The sequence below is a fragment of the Centruroides vittatus genome, unplaced genomic scaffold, assembly GCF_030686945.1.
Source record: "Centruroides vittatus isolate TY-2023 unplaced genomic scaffold, ASM3068694v2 contig_1317, whole genome shotgun sequence".
Lineage (NCBI taxonomy): Eukaryota > Metazoa > Arthropoda > Arachnida > Scorpiones > Buthidae > Centruroides > Centruroides vittatus.
The window spans coordinates 29600-48616 of NW_027120840.1; the positions used below are offsets into that span (position 1 = coordinate 29600).

Here is a 19017-nt window from a genome sequence, read left to right on the forward strand (position 1 = left end):
GGCCAACTTTTGTGTACACAAGATCTACTTTTTATCTTAAAAATGTGTCTGTAGCGATCGACTTCTTATCATAGGCATATTCTAAGTGGAGAGGGGGAGGTGTGTAATACATAATACATACTATGTTTATACACTGTATTTCAGTACAAGGTGCACTCACGCGAGCTATGAGTAGATAAGCAAAATATATTCAAAACTATTTTTATATTTTTTTAAATCACTTATTGAGTTTTCAAGATATAAGGCTCATAAAAAAATAGATTTCCAGACCCAACTTTTGATATTTGCAGCTACCAATTCATTCCGTACAGGCGGTATCTAAAGAAATCTTTCAAGATAGGTTTTTAGTAACTTAAAATATAATTTAATTTTTTATCAATTGCAATGTATAAGTTGTGGTACTATTTGTTCATAAATATGAAAAAGTGCAGTATGGCTGATAATTTGATTGAAGATCATCATGGAAGAATGATATAAGATTTTTAGATTTATTCTTTGTTAATCTATCTATCGCGGGAGTGCACGTTGTACCGAAACACTCTGTATATCTACCTACGTAAAAAACATAATTATTTAACAGGCCAAAAACCTCACATCCAGGGGAATTAAAACAGCATGAGTAATTATTAATAATATTTATTAATTTGAATTAGCTACAGATAAAGACAGATTTGGAATTTATTTTATTACCTTAATAATAATGGGAGAAATAGTAATAATATTGTTAATACATGTACTAAAGAAAAGAAGCTACCATATGACAGTACCAAATATTCAAGCTAAATGGTTGTGTTTTTCTATGAGTTGACTCATAACTGCATGCATACTGTCGCGTTTGCGTGTTACGTACCGGTGTCGAGTTCGGTTACAAGTGTAACACATAAAGTAAAGACATCGCAAGCGATCGACCAAAATTGGCTTTGCAATCGACCGGTCAATCGCGATCGACTTGTTGGCCACCCCTGCCTTACAGTGCCGTAACTAGGGCGGTGCCAGCAGTGCCCAGGCACAGAACGCAGACCCTGGGAAAGCATAGAAATGCCTTGGACCAAGTTTTATATTGTAGTTTTGGGGCGTAGTTACAGAAGCTTGCACCGAGCACATAAAAGACTAGTTACGACACTGCTGCCTTATATCACCAGGCTGATGATATATGGCAATGGAAGGTGTGTTATTGTAATGCATCGGGTGTAGTTAAAGATGGAAGTGTTATGGTTTGGGCAGCCAATGGAGATGAAAGGCATGTGTTCAATAATGGAAATATGTATGGAGAATGTCGATATATTTCAAAGCAAAATGTAAAAACTTCTGCCAAAAAACTACATATCTCAAATATCTTCCATTTTCATTATGATAATTATCCAAAACACAAATCTTATAAAGTGGTTGCTGCACACTTGCCAAAAAACGATTCAGTCACAGACAGACTTTAAACCTAAAAGTAATCGAATATTTTTAAAAGAAATTAAATAAAAAAATCGAAGATCCAAAATTAGAAGTTGAGATTGAAGGTCACGGCTAACAAAAATAAACTGAAAAGCGCATTGGCACAAGAATAATCAGAAAATTGGTGAACACTACAGAAAAACCATCAATGGACAATCATTGCCAAACAGATTGTCTTTTCTTTCCAGCACAGTGTTCAATCCAACAACATATTGAAATATTCAATCTTTTGGTGTAACTAAATTTTGAATTAAAAAAAAACAGTTTAAAAAAATGTAGCCGCATCGTGTCACTTCTATACCATATTTTAAAAAAATGTTTCCGTCGTAACCACGTGACGTTGTATTATCCAATAGGAAGTAACGATCTAACGAAGCTGTTAGCTTCAATGTCTACTTCCTCATAACAAGCGATCAGTCATACTTCTATTATTTATAGAATTTAAGCTTATTTTTATGTAATAAATTCATTTAATTTCAACGTTGTCAATAATTTTAAATAAACAATATAACATTTAATTGTGTTTTCTTATTGTCAAAGCTCTTAAAAAAGTTAAATATAAATTGATTAATCAAACTATGAAAGAATAAATGAATTCAATTAAGTAAGAATAAAATATAAATATCAAATAAAATTATGGGCCAAAATTTGGTATTAGTTTATCCTTCATACACCAATGTTTTTCCTCTTAATTATATTTATAATAGAGACATACATGCTAGACATGTCCAAAACACATTGAATATATGAAGGGTAACTCATTTAAAAAACGCTATAAACAAAAAATCATAGGACTACTTACCGACTGTGCACTGCCATCGCTTAAGCTCGTTTTGGTCGCGGAGCTGCACATTCGAGGGCAGACGCGCACACAGCGTGTCGCGTGACCTGGATTCGACGTCAGTCGCTCACGTGGCTACAGCTCTGATGCGTTTCCGGACAACTTTTTCTTGTGGCAGAAGAATTCGTTCTGTTTGCACTATACCTCGCAGGCGTCACGTGATAGAGTAAAGACACCCTACGGTGCCCACATTAATAGCGGTGGCTCCGCTGGGCTGCTGTTTGTAGACATTTGCAAACGACGGTGAAAAAAAGAGACGTCCGTAATATCGTGATCTATAATTTTAAAATATGCGTTTTTAGAGAGAAAATTTAAAAGATGGGTTCCAATAGCATCCAAAGTAGCTGCAAAGAAAACTCGAGACGACACTCAAGCCTGGTACTCACATGCGGCAACAGACGACGGAAACGGTCGATGAAACGGCAAAATGACGTCACTTTTGCCGTCAATGTCGACGGAATACGAAGTTGAAAATTGTCAACTTTTGCCGTCGCGGAAAGCAGAACGGCAAAAATTAGACCAATAGGAAGGCCGTTTAGCAATGTCGTCATAAAGATCACGTGGGCATTCAAACTATAATGGCAGTCAACATGAACAGAAAGCGTGTGATGTTCAATAATGAATATTTTATTGAAACAATAAGAAAATATCTGTGTCTGTATGATAAAAAATGTACAGATTTTAAAGATACGACGCTGAAAAAAAACAATATAGACTGCAATTGGTGTACAGTGATTTAACATTAGTTCGAAACTATAACTTTTTTTAATTGTTATATTTTAATTTTACTAATGTAATTACTAATTTTATGAAATTTACTGAATGTTATTAGGGGATGATGCCAAGAAAAGGTGGAAAAACCACTGAGATAGGTACACAAAGGAGAGGAGAAAAATGTGCCAGAGCCATGTGAGTGGCACAAGTACTTCAGAAATACACTCCACAAATTGGAGTTTATTTAAATATATTGATGAATTTCTCGTATCAGTTTTACTACAGGCAGACAGTATGATGATTATAAGTTACAATTAATATATAATGTACTTAAGATATCAATAAAACTGATTATAGTAGTAGTTTGCAATGATTCTATATTAGTATTTTAATTTCTTAGTTCAAACATAGAATTGAATAACCAGTGATTTCTTTAGAATATTAAAATAATGCATTACTTAAAAAAAACCATTAAATAAAATTTTAGTGTACTAATCATTTATCAAGAAATAATGATGGCAATTTATTTTAACAGCACTGTAGGAAATGATGAAGCAATCACAGCACACATTGAGAGTAGTGATTGTATCAACATTTCTGATACAACAGAACCTTTTTGTGAAACATAAGTGAAATTGTACAATATTTTAAATTTATAATAAATAATTGTAATAGATAATAACAACTGCTGTTATTATTACAGAGATGAGACATCTGAAGAGAATATTCAACCCGAAAGCCCCTATAAGAAAAAACAGACGACGACAAAAAAAAGTCAAGACGTGTTGAATGTTGCTCTAAAAACGTTCAGTGAAACATCTAAACTTTTAACTGAAACACAAGAAGAGAGAATAGACTGCTTTTGTAAAAGTCTAAATGTTAGACTGCGATTTGAATAAAAAAGACAGGCATTATGCCATGAAGAATATTGAATTTATGATGTTGGAATTAGAAGAAAAAGATGAATATTTGAAAGAATAAAAAATTTTATATATACAAAAGTTATCATGTATTTTTCATTTTTTACACTATAAATTTCCTTAACAGGCTATTTAGAATATAACCCTTGATATAAACAGCCACTCCACGGCATCTTCAGAATACATTCAGGAAATTTGTTAGATGCTTTTTCAATATTTTAGTACATATTTGTATTGTGTCTACTTCATTTTTACAAATGTAATAGACAAGGAGGAAAAATTCAGATATGGTGAGAAAAATATAAAAAAATTATCTCAGATAAAAGAACCTTTTTGTGAAATTATAAAGTATGAATGCTTTACATTTAAATATTACATTTAACATAAATTAAAATGCTATACAATATGTTACAAATTTCTTTAAAATTTTCCTGTTTAAAACTTACTTGCAAAAATAATAATAATCAGTCAATAAACTGTATTGCATAAGGATTAATATCATATTACATGGGGGAAATATGTGACACTTATTAGTATTAGTTAAAATTCTTGAAACAAATTAAATAACAAAAGTATAATTATAACTAAATCATAGAATGATCATGAGGAAACACTTGTTTCTTCAAAGGATAACTATCCTGAAAAGAAAGCACACCCAAAGTTGCCATAAACTACTCAATTACATCCATGAGATCTGGATTAAGAGCTCATATTTTCATCAAACTCGAACATTTCTAGAAAATCATATCCAAAATATAAGAAACTTGGTCAACCCAATTATGCTTACTAGAATGAATTTGCATTTTTTAATGTAACATTTTAAACAAATCAGTCTTTTTCAAAAAAGTTAAACATTCTTATAAAATGCACATTATCTAAATCTAATTAGATTTAGATCATGTGCATTTTATAAGAATTGAGTAGCTGATCTGCTTGATATTTAGTAAGTTTGTAAATTAGAATAACTGAATTATAGGCTTTATTAAACTTCTGATTTGATAAAATTTCATTATTATTGGACACAGACCATATTAATTAATTTCAACTATACAGAAAAATTTGGCAATATATCAAAGGAACTGATAATAGTTCATGTGAAAAAGAACAGATTTTGTGATAACCTTCATATAAGATTACAAGAATTATCAAATATAGACACGAGGTATTGAAAAACACTGAATTATTTGTTTGAAACAAGAAATACATAAACAGCACGATAAGTAAATCATTTAGCATATACTTTTAAAATAAATCATTACTTTTACATATACAAAACGATATTTACAGATATTTTTACATTATAAAAATTTAACGAAGGCCTCGATATACACAGCTATCTTGCCACTCGACAGCACCTTCGCTACATAAATAGTGGGCAAGTTTGTCATGTAACACTTTTGCATCATTGCTATATGTGTCGGATCCTTGCCTACCACATTTATGTAAATTTTTTTGTTCGTCCCACCATTGTCCCAGATTGACTAAATGAGCCGAATCTTCTGTATCGACAAAACCTGTCGGACAGTATGTAGTGCTGCTTTCGGTTAATAAAAAATTATGCAACACAAGGGAAGCAGCAACAATCTTTGGCAATGTTATATTCTCGTCAAAATTCAATGCCCGTAAAAATATTCTAAAACGTGATGCCAAAATTCCAAAAGCATTTTTGACAACACGCCGAGCTCTACTCAAACGATAATTAAAAATATGCTCTGCGTGATGAAAAATGAGATTTGCGAGGGTACGGTCTCATTACTTTCTCCTTAAGGGGAATACTTTATCAGCCACAAAGTAATAAGGGAAAGTTACATTAGAATTTGGCAAATTAGCATCTTTTGGAAGATTAAGTGTCTGACTTATTATTTTTTTTCCAAATGTACAGTTTTGAAAAACTCCTCCATCACTCACTTCCATAATGTCCAAAATCAACAAAAATGAAATTGTAATGGGCATCTGCTACAGCCATTAATATTTTGCTAAATCTCCCTTTGTAATTATAATTTAGCGATCCGGTATTTGCAGGACACTGCAAAACAATATGCTTGCCATCAATACTGCCACAACAATTGGGCAGTTGCCAACGTTCCAAAAATTCATAGCAATGTTTTGCCATTCCTCTTCTGTCTGAGGTACTTTCATACATGTTGCTTTCAGTTTCTTCCAAGTGGCAACACAGGTCTCTCACTACTGAAGTTACCATTGTTCTTCCCACTCAAAAAGTATAGCTCAGACTTCAAAAAGTCTCTCCAGTAGCAAGAAACCTAAAATTTTAAGTGAAGTTTAAATATGATGAAACGTATACACTAAAATGCATCATTTTATCATTTCCATTTTGTCACATTCAATTAACTTGTTGTATTTAGAAATAAATAACCATTTATATTGTTGTACACGATAAAATTTAAATGAGAATCACACAAGTTAATAACAAACTAACAATAATTATTACTTTGTTATAGTATTGGTCAACTGTTTTTATTGTTATAGAAATTATATAAACAAATAATAAATGTTTGGTTCTGTATTATAGGTAATAGGTTAACGTTATTATTTTATTATAAATTATAATTCGTATTTTGATTTTTTAAATAGCCTATGAAATATTACAACTGGCAAGCGCCGAATCCGACAGATAGCGCTCAAAATGGCTGCTGAAACAGGTAAGGAGCCGACAGGAAACGTCTTGTAAAAGGTGAAACCGTTTTGGATGCTGGACACATCGTATTTTGTGGATTAAACTCTAACAACAACCCTAAACATAGTTTTATTTATCATAATAGTTATGTTTTTATATTAGAACATGGTGTATACTGCTTAAAATATTTAAACACTTCTCACCTGTTAACGTGTAACAGGTGAGAAGTGTTTTAATTCTACACACGATAGTCTTTTATTTTATTTTTAAATAATAATTCTTATGTAGTCATGACGTAGCGGTAATATTCCTATTCAAGTTTGAAAATTATTCTTTTGAAAATCTGAAGCCGTCCACATAAAAAAAAAATGTCTAATTTTTTTTTTGTAAATGGACATGCCTGTCGAAAAATTGTTTTTGTATGCAGATCGGAAAGAAAACAGGTAAATTTTCTATCTTCATACACATATGTCGAGATAACTTTCCAGTCAAATTTTTAAAAATATTCTTAATTGAAAATATAAGTTAATTTACGTTTTTTGTTTTCATTTTAGTATTATGCTTGGCTATCACATGTTTACGAAAACCAGACAGCCCCGCTTTGCACGTGCATTCTCCCCGTAATCGAGACGTATTAAAACGACAATATCTGAGATTGCAACACTAAAGCAACAACATAAACTTTCAGTGTTGTTGTTAGAGTTTAATCCACAAAATACGATGTGTCCAGCATCCAAAACAGCTTCACCTTCTACAAGACAACGTTTCCTGTCGCCGATACAGTCTAGAATTTGACATAAATTCAATGTATTTAATAAATATATAAAAATATAAATACGACTATACAAAGATAAAACTTTGCTTCTGTCTTTCAGAAGCAAATTTTATCTTTGTATAGTCGTATTTATATTTTTATATATTTATTAAATGTAAATAACGCCGGCCACGTACTTTTTATTAATTATTTACTTTATAAATTCAATGATTTGTTCTCCATTTGGTCATCGCAGTAGTCGTCACCGATGGAAACTGAATCGGCTCAGGCATTGAACGAACACATGGTCGGTTCCTTACCTGTTTCGGCAGCCATCTTGAGCGCTCTCTGTCTGTTTTGGCGCTTGCCAATATATAAAAAGTTCTAATACGCTATACATTTTCTAAATGTCAATAATAATGCATTTTCTCAATAAAGATACGTTTTTAAATACGCTTCCAAAACTAAAATCCAGCTTTAAAATATGAAGATGACAACATCGAGATGATTATAACGAGATTGATTACTATCATACTTATAGTATGAAATAATTAATTTTGCCTTAATGTTTCGTAATGTCGGGCTCAATTAATCGCAATAACTTCGCGAATGTCTCGATGGGCATTCGGAGAAACCTATATTTAGATAAAATATATTTCATTTATTCGCTATACTGTATTACTATCCGAATTAAATATTAATGTCAAATAGACGTACTGTGCTTACTGTATGAAGTATTCGAAATTCCAAATTTGGAACGGCATCGAAATATTTTCCGTGCCCAAAATCTTCGTTTCTGTGGCTTTTTTATCTGAGATAACATTGTCAGTAAACTTAAAAAGTTTAACTGATATAACGAAACAGTCTTCGTCGGCGCCATTTTCGTCTACTCTCGATAGCTGTTTATAATTACAACTGGCAGATGGCGCGCGTTTCAATTGTAGACCATTTTCTGCATGTGAGTACACGCGACAGGCAAAGACAACAGAACGGCAACCGTTTCCGTCGTCCGTTGCCGCATGTTAGTACCAGGCCTTATATATATTGACGTGCATTTTCACAACTTGTAAATTTTCATTCATAAAACTATATAATGGACACAAAAACCCGCGTAGACCAGTCTGACGAACTTTGCTTAGTTACGCTTCTGCAACACCGTAACATTCTATAACGAAATTCACAAGCTGAGATTTGACAACGACGATTTATTTCTCGAGATTAACTCGTTAAAAAGAGAACAATCAAATTACTTTAAAATTCAGATTAAATGTTTATAACTATAAATTTATAAACATATATGTTTTACATAGCCTAATTAATCCTTTAAATTTAAAAATGTTAAGTTATATAACAATAATTTAATATAATATAATTTATATGTAAGATGTGGATCAACAGGCTACTACATAAAGACTTTTCTGTTTGGTAATGTTTTACTTAAGCGACAATCAATCCTAAAAAAACAGTAAAATCTTATAATTTACTTGTGGTTGTAGCACCCTTAAATCTTTTCTAGAAAAAGTAGTGTATATTTTTAATATTACTGTTAACGGTTAAACGTTTAAGAAAAAAATACAAATAAATGAAATAAAAATGACGACTTCCTGAATATCGTGTAATTCCTATTCGACTGACATAATAAGTCTAGTTTAGAACGTAGATAAAAATATGCCGACAATAACTAAGCAAAGTTCGTCAGACTGGTGCGCGGGTTTTTGTGTCCATTATGTAGTTTTATGAATGAAAATTTACAAGTTGTGAAAACGCACGTCAATATATATAAGCGTCGTCTCGAGTTTTTTTCGCAGCTACTTTGGATGCTATCGGAACCCATCTTTTAAATTTTCTCTCTAAAAACGCATATTTTAAAATCATAGATCACGATATTATGGACGTCTCTTTTTTTCTACCATCGTTCGCAAATGTCTACAAACAGCAGCCCGGCGGAGCCACCGCTATTAATGTGGGCACCGTAGGGTGTCTTTACTCTATCACGTGACGCCTGCGAGGTATAGTGCAAACAGAACGAATTCTTCCGCCACAAGAAAAAGTTGTCCGGAAACGCATCAGAGCTGTAGCCACGTGAGCGACTGACGTCGAATCCAGGTCACGCGACACGCTGTGTGCGCGTCTGCCCTCCAATGTGCAGCTCCGCGACCAAAACGAGCTTAAGCGATGGCAGTGCACAGTCGGTAAGTAGTCCTATGATTTTTTGTTTATAGCATTTTTAAATGAGTTACCCTTCATATATTCGATGTGTTTTGGACATGTCTGTCTCTATTATAAATATAATTAAGAGGAAAAACGTTGGTGTATGAAGGATAAACTAGCGGACACCTACAAATCGTGTCACGTGACGTCCCTTCGACGTCGATCGGTCACGTGACTTCAGCTCACATTTCCGGACAGCCATACCTTGCCTCACCGGATAGAACAAAGACCCTTTACGGTGGGTTCGTTAATAGCGGTCGCTCCGCTGCCTGCTGTTAAGAAAGAAAACGATGGCGGGATCTATAATTTTAAAATATGCGTTTTAGAAACAAAATTTAAAAGGATGATTTTAATAGCATTCGAAGTAGCTACGAAAATAACTCGAGACGACACTTACCACTTACATCACCACATATATACAGGTACTCCACACTTTACGACCTATCTGCTTAACGACCAATCGAGTTTCGACCTGCAATTCGGGGAGTCCCCTTTCTCAGCATGAGTGCCGGTCAGTGGCGAATGGTGTCATGCGCACTAAGCGTAGTATATTAGGCTTGCGCGTACTATAAGCTAATAACATACTATAATAGTCTTTTTATGAATAAATTTGAAGTTTGTTGCATAATTTGTATAATTTTACAACGATCCTATATTCTCGGCGCAAGTTCCTCGCTTATCGACCAATTCGCTTAACGACGTAGTCGTCGGAACGGAACTCGGTCGTAAAGTGAGGAGTACCTGTATATATATCGTCACAACTTGTAAATTGTCATTCAAGAAACCACATAATGGACACTAAAATGGAAATATTGCCATGTTGCCTTCTACGTAAACTACTACTACAAAGAGTCGGTTAGACCAGTGATTCTCAAAGTGGGGGTCGTGAAAAATATTTGGGGGGTCGCTGAAAAATTGATTCTAGATCAATTTTTTTCAAATATTTTATAAATTTACTATGGATTCATGTTTAGAAATAATAGAAATAAAATAATTTTTACTTAAATAAATTGCACATATAAATAATAAAAAAAAATATAAATATTTAAATACGAGCCTAACCCTCTCCCTCCGGGATGTTTTTCGACACATACTCATTCTTCGGGGGTCCTTTGAAATTTTTAAGTGCAGAAGGGGGGTCGCGGTCCAAAAAGTTTGAGAAACACTGGGTTAGACCGATATCTGGGGATAAACAGTTAAGGCAAACAGCTAATGTGGTTACAAAGTAACAGGTGGAAAACTAAATTTGTTAGTAAATTTTTACTTTTGTTTTAAATAATATAGAATAATTATATTTTCGTGTCAAGTATTTCTGTTACTGCACACTCGTGTGTAGGGAATTATAGAAGTAACGTCACGCACATGTTCCCCACCGGTCGGGGAAAATTTCCCTGCCTCAGTTGTCTCTACACTCTTGTCGTGGGTACGCGTGCTCGCTGGCTAACGACACCATTTTAGCATTTTTAATGACGCTTTTTCTCTTAGATGGAATGTATTATGGTAAATTAAAGTAATTCGTTTTTTTTTAACATCGATGAGTGCCTGCGTGTTTCTTAATACAAATAGTCGGAAAAAACAAATAGCCGGAAATAAAAAATCGTTCGTAACTTTTCAACGGTTGATCGTAAGTAATTTTTTTTACTACCAATCGATTCAGCATGTCAAATTACATCTAGATATATCTATGTCTATTCGTTAATATTAAGTTTAAGACCTTTTTTTACCTGGATACCTTTTGCTTCAGTCTAACCAAGAGAGCCGTTATCATCTCTGAAGCACTCCTCCCGCCAAAATGTAGGAACGGGCTTTATTGCTAACACGTGACTATTTCTTGTGGCAACCCGCGTGGACAGAACCGCGGACTACAGTTTGACGCACATTGCTCGAGTTGCGCTTCGGTTCGGTAACACGGTAACATTCTATAACGAAATTCACCAGTTAAGATTTGACAACGACGATTTATTTTTCGAGATTAACTTCTTGAAAGAGAACGTAATTAATTAAATAACTTCAAAATTCAGATTAAACGATTATAAATTTAAAAACATATGTTTTGTATAACTAATCCGTTCAATTTAAAGATGTACAGTTATATAATATGTAAGATGTGGGATCATTAGGCTCCCACATAAAGGCTTTTCTGTTGGGAAATGTTTTGCATAAAAAACAATAGATGCAACAGGTGTTAGAACACCGCTAATTTCAAATCGTGTCACGTGACCGATCGAGGTCGAAGTACGTCACGTCACACCGATGTGCTACTCCGCGATGTAAACAAGGTTAGGCAATGGCGTCTTCCACTGTGCAGAGTGGGTAAGAAATCCGATGACTTTTCGCTTATAGTTCTTATTACACGCATCTGTTTAGGACACGTCTATTAGTGAAGTGTCTTAAGAAAGCAAAATTAGAAAAATCGCGCTACGTACGAAGGACATAAACTTTTACCTTCAGTGTAATTTTAGCTCCCATCATTCCGAAGGTCTTTCTTTTTTCTTTACTTTTATTTATTAGAAAAGAATTGCCTCGATTTCTTTATATCCAATATGGACGACTGGATGCTACTCGCGCTTTACAATTTGGAACGTCGTTGATGACGTCAAACTGTTGACTTCAACACTCAACACTGGTGTTGAAAATTGGAATGTCCCGAGTGCTAACTTCTAGTGACGTCATTGTTTTTGTCCCGTCGTACGATTTGCAAGATGACTGCTGGGGTGCATATACTTTTCGTTTTGTATGGATCGATCTGTAAAATCAGATCAGTCCTTGTCACGTGATACAGATAGATTCTGTCATGGCGGAAAGTATACGAGTAGAATCGAAGATGGCGCAAACGTTTGTTAGTTAATAATAGTCTCTGCTTGTTAGTTAACATATACTGAATTTTAAAAATATTATACGTATAATATCTTTGAAATTCTGTATATGTTAACTAACAAGGATCAATTAATTAAATTAAAATAATTCATTTTATCTCTCGATATTAAAACTGTAGTTAGAACTAAACGACATACGCTGTTATGAATTATCGTTTATTTGACAAAATTGTTTGTGCTCATTCATACGAATTTTTAAATCGTATTACTCTGTGAATAAAATTGTTTTCCACAAAATAAAATTTAAAAAAAAATTCACAAAATTAAAAAATAAAACTGCAGAAAAGATGAAAGTGCACGTCATAGATTCTTGTTGTACAATATAGCAAAATTGTCTCTAAATACTTATTTTTTCATCTCAGTTTATCGGATATTTTAATAATGATGTTTTTACTTGCCATTTATAAGTTTTAAATAAGTTTCTTTGTCAACAATCAAACGTGTTTCTTCGTTATTTACTGCTTAACTTCAACCATGGAAGCCGCCATCTTTAATCTCTTTTATCCGATCCAAACGATCCTACCCTCCGCTCGGATTAGTTTGATCGCGATCCAGTTGATCCTAGATGGCGTTTGTATACGTAAATAGAGATTGATCGGATCGCAGTAGTTCCTTTGTATACACGATTTGAACGATCGAAGTGATCTTGGATCAGTTTGATTCCAAAAGTATATGCGCCTATGGTGTTGGACTAAACGTATTTTATTATCACAATCACAAAGTTATTCTCTCCTTCTAAATAATTAACTTATTCTAAAATGACTTCGATATATAAAATTATCACACGTCGGTATAACAGATTCCAAAAAAATATTCTTTATTATTAATTAATATAACTTTTTAAAATATGCATATTTACATAAAATGCATAGAAATGCAAAATATAAAAATGTTTTATATATTTAGTATAAATTGATTGTAGTGTTATTTATTTGTATAATAATTTTTATGTAAGAAATGAACCTACTCTTTTCTACTTCAGAATATTATATCTTGATTAATTTATTTGGGAAAATAAAAAAAAAATACCTAAATTTTATTATTATTATTTTTAGATGCCAGGAGCAACATGCGCTGTTTCAATTTGTAATAACAGCTATGGTAAAACAAAGTTATTAAACAGAAAAGTTAGTTATTTTAGATTTCCTAAAGATAAAATAATAAGAAGAAAATGGATCCATAATTGTAAAAGAAAAGACAAATTTAATCCCGATTCTTGTCACGTTTGCTCCGATCATTTCACAGAAAATGATTTTGAGAGAAATTTAAAAGCCGAATTATTAGGTTTATTGGTAAGACCTAAACAAAAGAAAACTTCACTGCCGACAGTGAATTTAGGAAATGTAGAAAATGAAAATATTAAGCAGTCTAATCAAAGAAAGAATCGTTTATTAAAAAGAAATAGGAAAAAAAAAGGGATAGGAAAACTTTTAGATATAAATAAACAGGACAGTCCAGAAGAATCTCTTGTAAAACTTTAGAAGATCTTAATTTTAAATTAAAACATGAAAATTCTATTTTAAAAATGAAGATTAAACATATTGAGATAAGAATGGAAGTGATGCAAAGTAATCTGAAATTTTGGAAAAGTAAAACTGTCATCATTCAAAAAGAACATGAAAAATTGAAAAAAATAAATGAAAAAAATAAAAAAGATTTTGTTATATCAATATTGAAAGGTACAGTACCTTTACAGAAACACAAATATATAATCTGCTGGAGAAAAAAAAAGAAAATTAAATTGAAGACAGAAGATATGAATTTGGCATTTACTTTAGCATAAGATCATATTTATACTTAAGAAATCAAATGAATATCCTGTTACCTGCAGTTTCGACACTTCGACCACGGGCTTCAAAAATAAATCTTAATCGAGGCATATTAAATGATGTTATAAACATCATGAAAATTAAAGGCTTTGATCTTTCAGAAGAGGAAAAACTTACAGTTCTTCAGTTTGATGAGATGAAGGTAAATACTGTATATACTATATTCATATTGATGAAACTAGAGTACCTATATTATCAGAGTGGCGACAATGGGTTATCAAATTTTCTATTGGTTAGTTGTATCACGTGGTGAAAATCCGCCAAGTTCTGTCGAAAATTTCGCGTGGCTCTGTGTATTTTGAATGGTAAGTGTTCTTTAAAGTCATTTATAAAGAAATCTACAAGTTTTTCAACACATTTGACAATGGATAGACATGAATTCACTATATTTTTATGTTTACATTTATATTTAAGCTTTAATCTAAGGTAACAAATGAAAAAAATTGATAGTTACGGTATCTGTTTACATTAGACCCAACGTCCGCTTAAGCAATGTTATTAGAACGAAAAAATATGTATAAACTGTTTGTATTGTACAAAAAAAGTACAAAAATTAGTGTAAGATAGCAAAATATAACCAAAATTTTATTTTCTACTAATTTTCCGAAATTATTGCTTCTTAGAAATCCACGAAGAATATGTATGTTTAAAGAACTTTTTGTGTTTAACTAAGCATAAATTTAAAATCAATTATTAATTAATTATTAATTATTTAAGCATAAATTGTTATATTTTGCATGTTTCTTTTGCTAGAATAAATTAAAAATTAGTGTTCCAGCAAATGAAGCTTATCTGGTTGGAGTACTGTAATAATTATGCTGTACTGTAGTTTGGTTCTAACATAATAAATTATATAGATGAAAGAGAAATAGTTATTAACTTTAAACATATAAAAATATTGCTATAGAAAGGTATTATTTATAATATAACTAAACATTTACATGTACTGTAGTATCTAAAAAATTAGTTTGTTATCCTGCTCAAAACAAATTTAATTCTATTACTTGTAACACTTCTTTAATGCATCCTGTACAATAACAATACAAAGACACACTACCTTATTGAAAGGCAGCATTTGCAACATTTATTTGGTAATATGTGATTATTTAAAATATAATTTGTAAAGCTAATACAATTTAGAAGGCATATGAAAATTCATTATGCAAATGATTCTTTTACATACTAGTACTTTTGTATTGTTATTCTGCCGAATGCATTAAACGTATCTTAAAAGTCATTTTGAATCCAATTTTAGAATATAACCTTTAATTTTATTTGCAGATATCACTGAAATAATGCCTGGATGTTCAGCTTTTAATTGTTCTAATTCTTCTGTGAAAGAATATACCATGAAATGTTTTCCAAAGGATCCTGTTTGGAGAAAAAATTGGGCTAAAAAAGTATGCAGAGAAAATTGGAAACCTGCAAATAATTCTTGTTTGTGTGAAGTTCATTTTGAACCACAAATGTGGAGAAAAGTGAGAGTTGATGGGAAGAAGAAATTAAAGCATAATGCCATTCCAACTTTGCTTTCATTCACAAAACAAATTATTCACAGAAAACCACCAAAAGGAAAATCCTGGACTGTTATAAAACAAGTAAAAACTGCAAAAGTTACTTTTCCAGTACATACTACTCATACTACTGTTACACCATCAACAAATTTTGAAACATCTTCAATATTTATAGATGAAACCAAATTAGCCGAAAACATTTCTATAAATCATGATACATTATCTAAAGAACATACAAAAGATATATTTATATTTATTAATATGATAAAAATTGTTATACCAGAAAACTTTGAAGCTGAAAATATGCCTCTAAACAATGCAGAAATTAATTTATTATATAATATATCTGGTTATTTAATAACAAGTATAGAAAAAAAATTTTACACACCTGTAACAAATGTATTACATCAGTAGGTTCCAAAGAAAGTCCGCTATTAGAATATTCAAAATTAATTGAATTTTTTTTTAAACTTCCATGTTTTTTGTAATAAACCTTTTGATATGTTTTTAGATATGGAAGATATTTTCCACCAATATTATAATGTGGAAAATCAAAACATTGATATAAGAAAATTTTATTTGAAAAAACTTAACAAATGTATTTAAAATGACACAAAATGAGCTACAAAATTAGCCATATTCATCAACACAAGTTTGATTATTGATGTAATAAAATACATTTTTATTTCTAACAGTTCCATTGTGTTCATGTAATAAATTTTTATAGTTTATCTGCATAGCCTTTTGATCTTCATAGGCATTATTACTATGAACTTCTGTAATTATTATTCATATATAAAAAGCTTTAAAATTGTAAAAAATTTTATTAAATTACTTTTTATCATACAATAATGCAATACAGATACAAATATGATAATTTTTATTTGGTTTATTATTATATTAAAGTACTTCAATATAATAGCCTTGATGTTAAAAGTTTTACATATGAAATAACAAAATAACACAAAAGAAACACATCTTTACTTCAGCGAGTGTAAGAACTACTGTAACTTTATTTAATGAAAAAATGGATAGTTTTTGCGGTATAAAGACGGGACGTTAAATAAAAATACAAAAAGACTATTAATAAAACTCTCAAAACCTTTCCCGGGAGAGAGATGAGTTACGTCAGGCCAACACCCAGCTTTACCTTTGCATGTCGCGTAAGCACGCGTACTGTACTGTACTGTACATTAATGTTAACGTCAACACACGCAAAAACCTAATATTCTCGTATAAAGATAAACATTTCGATTTCCTCATGACCCTTACAATCTGGGTAAGAATAAACTTCAAGTATAGAAACCCCAATTTTATCTACTTTTGCAATTTAGTTAAGCTGCTGGAGGGCGCTCTAAGCAATTTCCTCTTTGGTGGGAACACTGGTATACCTAAGCTACTCATTATTGTTGTGCGACTCTTTGTATGAGTTATCCATTTTCGGTTTTACTGTACTAAGCTACAATAAAATAGAGAGACGTTCACATAGAAAATAGAAATGAAAGGACAAATGAACGCACCAGAAAAGCCTGACGCTTACAAAAATAGGTGCCATTGTTCTGTTTATTAAACGGTGTAGGCAAACTCACTGAGTCACGTATGTTTTACCTGATAAAAATCACGATTGTGGCTAAAAAAACTTCTTTGAAAATTTTGGGGTTTCAGTCGTCAGCAAGCTTTTTCGACGGTCGAGCCCTTCAAGAATTTCTCAACCTTTCATGGACACACACTACTGTTAAGCTACGTAATTATAATAGGACAAGTAAGCAAGACATGATGTATTTAAATTGCAGATGATGATTCAATTACAGATAGTTAAATCGAAAATAAAATTATTTTTGATTTATTTTATCCAGGTTTTAAATAGAGGTCTGTTAAATACTACTAAAACTAATATCTCAAATACTATAGTAGAGATAACAAGATTTATCACAGTGCTACTGGTAACGTAAAAGTGACACTTTCAACATCGGAATGCAATCTTCTATCATTTTAATGTTACAATCACAATGGTAACACATTAGCATTGTGATAAGTTTCTGTTATTTCTACTGTAATATTTGAAATATTAATTTCAACAATTTTCAAGACAAGAAGCTCTTTTATAATATTTAAAACTTATATTTCTATATATTGTAAATGAAAGTTTTGTACATAATGTTCTTGCATAATGTATCTGTTCCATAAATAGGTAATGGTAAAAATAAGCAAATTGCATTTTAGTGTTTTGGTTTATTAGATACGTATGACAATATAATTAGGAAAATCATAGCTTATTCTCCGATACATTTAAATAGCCATAGAAATTTAATTCAGATAAAGACAAACTATTTTTTAAATAATTTATTAACTGTAACACTACATAAAGTGTGCTATACAATTTTACTTGATTTAGTATAGTGAGAAATAGTATTTGGGATAAATAGTTTTGTATTTTTGACATGAGAAATTACATTTCTTATGACACTCACATTAGCTCTACAAAGTTTGGTAATTCATATAATATTCTACACTATCAAAAGTAGAATACGAATGAAGATTGATTGATAGCCTACTACACCTGTCCTTTGTTTATATATATATATATATATATATATATATATAGAGAGAGAGGTTTCATGTCGACATCACGAGTGACGTCATGAGCATGCGAAATTGTCTAGCGCCATCTTTGTGACTTGTTTACGTTTTGTGTGTTCACGTGCTCTTTAACTGGAGTTTTTGTTTTTTTTTCGTCGCGAATATCACTATGGTGATTTGCTGTGTAATTGGGTGCAATGCTAGTTCACTCAAGAACAAAGGAACATCATTTTTCTAAAATTCCCGGCATTATTTGTCATCAAGGATCCGAAACTGAGGAGCTTTTACGAGGAAGGCAAACTGCATGGCTCTCGAGAATTAACCGAAAAATTTCGATACGAATAAAGTAAATATCAATACAAGAGTTTGTCAGAAACATTTCAATATACATTAATAAACACAAAGTTATATTTTAAAACCTAAAAGAGTTTACTGATTTGCTTATATTAATTTATTTCGGTATAGTGCATTTATAAATGAATAACTAATGTAATTTCAAGCTTTAGCTAGTGCAAACTTATAAACGTTACACGTTAAAACTAAAAGCAAGGCTTTAGTTTAGTAGGCTTATTATATGCTAATTTCAACTAGAAAATAAAGGTACTGAACAATTTGAATTAAAAAAATTGCCACAGCTGTTTTTAATTAGACTTTTTTACTTTCAGACAAAAATTCTTAGTTAGGAAATACGTAAAAA

General features: G+C 31.6%; 2 long non-coding RNA genes across 3 annotated transcripts; one reads left to right on the forward strand and one right to left on the reverse strand.

Moving 5' to 3' along the window:
- Positions 1-2477: 2477 nt before the first annotated feature.
- On the reverse strand, positions 2478-12230 carry LOC136990590 (uncharacterized). The gene is made up of 3 exons (XR_010883083.1): positions 11967-12230; positions 11246-11440; positions 2478-2562 (listed from the first exon to the last, which is right to left on the reverse strand). It is a non-coding gene; the product is annotated as an uncharacterized lncRNA (long non-coding RNA).
- Positions 11785-17045, forward strand: LOC136990579 (uncharacterized). 2 transcript variants are annotated; one of them, XR_010883081.1, is made up of 3 exons: positions 11785-11834; positions 13453-14368; positions 15508-17045. It is a non-coding gene; the product is annotated as an uncharacterized lncRNA (long non-coding RNA). The 2 variants fall into 2 exon arrangements; XR_010883080.1 differs by lacking the exon at positions 15508-17045 and adding an exon at positions 14464-14524.
- Positions 17046-19017: the final 1972 nt, after the last annotated feature.